We start from the raw sequence: 5,275 nt of genomic DNA on the forward strand, positions 1-5,275 counted from the left end.
TAGATTTAAAAAATAGATACCATACCTACTGTATTTGTAACACAAACCAATAAATTGTACGGATAACAATTCTATTAAAACTTAGTTGAAAAACACATGTAACAAATTTCATTATCTACATTTTAATAACCCAATTAATTATTTATTCTCTATTATAACAAACATGTATCTAACATGACCCAGTTCAATCCTACGCAGCAGTCACACAAAGCGCAACCACAGATATTCAAATGGGGGGAACTCTTTATAAAACTAACATGTAACAAGCAAAAACAAGTTAGCATAGGTACATCATTTTCTAATTAATCAAATCCTATATAAAATAATAAATAATCACATTGATTGTCCACGGTTGCTGAATCAAATAAATATTAACGTGCCTTACAAACTCGCTCGGAAGTCTAGATATCGGTTGTTTAGCGCTAAGAACTTTAAAACCAATCTGGGCCATTTTTCAACTGTAAATAGAATGCAGGTTCAATTTAGTCGTCTGTCAAGCTCACGCAACGTAGATATCGACATGTCTTACTCTTTACATAAATTCAAGTCTACCATACACAGGGCATTATCATAAAGGTGAAATTGGTATATTATTGTTTTTTTTATTGTTTTTTTTTTAACTTAGAAACTTAGAAGATGTTTAGGTTTTTTCTTCATCCTTTCTGTTATTTTTCGATAGCACAGGTCAGCGCAAGGTAGTTACATCGAACAATCAGCGTTAATTTACATGATCACTTACTTTCAATTCATCAATAATTATTTAATATGTCAATGTAAGACATTGCTGTATGACACAGAACTTATTAATGGATTGACACATGTCAATCCATTAATAAGTTCTGTAAATGTTTGTTACTCCTATGTTTAATGCATGCCGTGGCAGCCTTTAATTAAGGCTACACTACAAAATGTATTTATGTGAGTGCTATAACATGTATTTTCTGGTGTATGCTTTGTTGGTTGTCCTTAAATAAATAAATAAAAATAAATAAATAAAAATAAATGATTTCCCAAAAGCACCATAACGCTACGCTACGTTACGACACTTACTATGTACCTGTGTGAGTTTGACGAAATCGTTATTCCCGCCAACACATTTGACATCAATTTCGAAGGTACATCCTATACAGAGAAGTGACAACAGTAGCTATACTCGCTACTCGCTACAGAGTCGTCTGAGTCGTGCCCCTGACTATCAACAATGAAGCCAGTCGCAAACTAAACACGGTGCACGACGCCGTCCCATAAAGACGCGCGGGCGCATATCGCGAAGCTGTATCGTACATGTGGCACTATTCCAAATTAAACGTAGGAATAATATAAGTGCATAAAATTTTTGGACGAAATTATTCCCAGAATCCAGACTTCGATAAAAAAGCTAAAGTTACTAGGCACTGAAATCTCTATGTAAGTTACGAAATATTATTTTTTTAATTTTTACTAATAATAAAACGATTTCATTTACGACATAAAATAACACTAGAGTTATTAACAAACAATAAATTAATCGCGTGAAACTATCTTGCATAATTTTAATACGAAACAGAATTACCCAACACTTCTTTTCATAAAAATATTAAATGAATAAATGTATCTATGCTATAAATTATACATGCATATATGAACAGGTACCAATATTTGTGTCGTGTTTGCCTATCCGGTTATCTACAGATACGAAAGAGTTCCAAATAGGTCACAAACATATTTCTCCATCCTCGCCACCTCGCAACGAGGTCATTGCTCTACTTCTAATGGTAGGTCAAAGAGAAATATTATAAGTACTAGGTACACATATACAATGTGATAGGGGCGAGACTTCTAACCCGTTAAGGCTGAATACTACATCTAATTTTAACGACAAAAGTCCTGGGTCGAAGGGGTCGAATCCCCTCCCCTAAAAATTATGGCCATTTTAATATTTTTTTTACTTTTTTTGATATCAAAGGTTGTATGCGTCGTAGAAACAAAAAAAAGACGACAAACGGTAGCTAATAACCTTGGCTAACTAATTCATTACTTTTTTCATATGTTTGATAATGTTTTGGTGAGAAAAACAATAATTTCTGAATTATTCTTACCCAAAAAATCACTATTTTCCTATATTTTCAATTAGGGGTTCAACCCCCCATATTATTTTTTTTGTCGATAATATTAGATGTAGTACTCAGCCTTAACGGGTTAGAAGTCCCAAGCCTATCACATTGTATACATGCATACATAAATATACCTACTGCTCACTTACATGCAGCTTCTAGCAATCACAGAAACAAGTTCCTGAATTTAAATTGACCTCCACAGTTAAAACTAATTTTGAACTATCTCGATTACTTCGACTTATAAGGAGAAATGGAAAGAATATATAATACTTACTAAATAAAGCGTTCTAGCAAATATAAAACACATCGGGCCATGTGGTTTACCATTGCAATCAACAATGTACGAGTATGCCAATAAAACGTTTTATTTTTCATCAATCAATGGTCTAATCGGGTCACGGTTGTCCAGTACGCCTATAACGCGACACATTAATGTTGGGCGCATGTACAATGTACCTAATGTATGTCTAGTGTACCTGTACGAATAGACAACGTGTCAAAAAATTCTGCATTACAATCTATGTTATAGGAATACATAGAATCTGAAGTCCAAGAATTGCTGCTTCTTAAAATATGTAAATACATAATCTGGCATTTACACCCTATTTAGTTTACATTTCACATACCCATCCTAATGCATTATGAAGTTCTTAACGATATAGGTATATTGATAAGAGAAGTAAAGTACTAAATGTCGCATACAAAAACAAATAAAAAGCATTTGGTAGTAAGTGAACCCGTGCTTACCCCTGGAACAGCCCATTGTTCCCGTCACGCTAGTGCAGATGAAACATAAACCTTTCCGCTTTCAAAGCAGCAACTCCTAGTACTTTAATCTTGGACTACAAGATTTTATAGAGCAATATAATTACAATTATGAACCATAATCTTGAACTTTAGAGGTATTGTAAAGTACCTAACTTACTTCCCTTAGCTTCAACATACCTTTCTCCAGTACTCATACATGAGAAATAATTGATTATTTTATAAAAATAACATTGTCTTCCCTTTTTCAGAATGACGTCGCCAGCTATTACAAAGTCTCCGGAAAACCAGAAGGCCGAGAAAAAGTCGCCTACAAACTCAGCACGCACTCCAGAGCGCGCAGCACCTGGCACCGAGACCACTGCACCCGCAGCTTCCACATCCACGGCTCAGCCGCCGGAGACGTTCGGCTGGCTACGGATCTTTAAACTAGCAGACCTCATGATGAAGCAAGGTTGCTAAATTCTTCTCCCAAAACTTATCTCAATTATCAACATGACATAAGCGTCTAGCAATAATTTATGAGGCTATAACTCCACTGCCATTTTTGAAATTGATGGGTCGTTACTTGATAAGATTCAATAATAAAATCCAAAACAGGATACTATACCTACTATCTATAGAACTTTTTAGTGGTTAAGTACCCATATAACAGTAAGAATGATACTTCTCTTTAACATATTGATTACCTATTCAATCACATCTATACCTAAATTATATATTACAAATGACAGTGGAGTCATAGCCTAAAAACTGTAGGGATAGGAAAACTAGAATCATTAAATTTTATGTACTTGTTGTTAGTATTTACAAGTAGGGATTATGATTGTTATTAGTTGTTAATAATGTTATTAATTAATTAAATTGGTCATCAATGAAATATTTTACTTACTTAGATTGCTGAGTACAATAGTAATGCCGCTCGTAGTTAGCAAGTGATAATCTGAACTCAAATATGTATAAGCATTTTGTTAATTTTCTGTTCTCCTCTTGAAGACGACAGTAATAAATACCAAAATGATACCATTAAAAGGTACTTTGCATATCAAGAAATGGAAGAAATGAATTTTGTTAGATGGTTAAGTTTTAACTATGTAGAACAATAAAATACCGTTTAAAAATAGTGTAACATTTTATAGTGTTATTGAACCCTTTGTGAAGATAATTTAAGCCCATACCCCATATACCTGCCTGATATACATATTAGTTCAGTCAGCTGGACCGACGCATACGCCTCCAAAATTCTTTTGAAGATTTGCGACTTGTGACTACGAATTTCGAAAATCATTTTGAACTATTATGTTGTGATAGCTATTCGTAAGATCCTTAGAGACAGTGATCTGATAACATTATGCAGGTCAACATGGTGACAACAACCCGTGTCAGTCCACTGGTGGACTATGCACCTCCTCTAAAAGATAAGTTACTGAAATTGGCATAGAATTTTGACTTAAGCTCCATACTAAATAAGTCAATGAAATTGGTTCTTTTCTAAAAAATCTAGGTCGTCCCAAAAATTTAGATAGGTACCTTTCTTTATAATTCTCTTCAAATAATAATAAAATCATGGACACCCGAAACACCAGATGCATTACAAATGCGTTGCCGGCCTTTTGGGCGTTAGAAATTTAAGGTTTGTTCGGGAATCGGGGATTGGGAAGCAGGGTAATTGAGCCTCTGGTAACCTCACTCATACAACGCAAGTGTTGTTTCAAGTGGGTTTTCTTTAAGGCCGTGGTATCACTCCGGTCGAGCCGGCCCGATTTTCATAATAATCGTATTATCTTTAGGTGCATCATCGTAGCTTTTAGGGTATACATGTCAAAGTCATAACGCACTTAGACATAGTAAATAACAACAAAGATTTTTATGTAATATTTTTTTAATAGTATTGGTAGGTAGGAGGTACATAACACACAGGATTCTGGGTTGTTTGGATAAGGGAAGTAAAGATACAATACTATTTTCAATATGTACAAAATATACAGTTATCTCTACAAACTAGCTTTAAAACTATAATATAATTATGATCACAATATTTTTTTCTATACGTACGCTCTGTTAGAATCCAAACCAACATCGAGCACACTGGCATCGGGTTATGTCCGCCCGCGACTGTTGCTCTACAACAATCTAACTCACTTTCACTTTTGCTGCACACTTGAGATCAAATGTTATTTTACAAATATTTAAACTATCATCTCACACACCAGCAACAGTCGCAAGCGAAGAACACCCGAAGTTTCTAAACGTTCCATCCTCATCAGACCACTTCACATCCTTAAGAATAGATTTAAACATTCTCAGGTAAAAGTAAAGAGCCCAACGTCGCGGTGTCCTCAACAATCCAGGTTGAAGACACTACGAAGTGGGGCCACTTTGAGGCTGGCTTCAATAGAAAAAAACAGAACTAT

General features: G+C 34.7%; 1 long non-coding RNA gene across 1 annotated transcript; it reads left to right on the forward strand.

The window, feature by feature from the left end:
- Positions 1-1,006: 1,006 nt before the first annotated feature.
- Positions 1,007-3,951, forward strand: LOC118272207 (uncharacterized). The gene is made up of 2 exons (XR_007705336.1): positions 1,007-1,407; positions 3,113-3,951. It is a non-coding gene; the product is annotated as an uncharacterized LOC118272207 (long non-coding RNA).
- The last annotated feature ends 1,324 nt before the right edge of the window (positions 3,952-5,275 follow it).

Source organism: Spodoptera frugiperda, chromosome 5, assembly GCF_023101765.2.
Source record: "Spodoptera frugiperda isolate SF20-4 chromosome 5, AGI-APGP_CSIRO_Sfru_2.0, whole genome shotgun sequence".
Taxonomy (NCBI): domain Eukaryota; kingdom Metazoa; phylum Arthropoda; class Insecta; order Lepidoptera; family Noctuidae; genus Spodoptera; species Spodoptera frugiperda.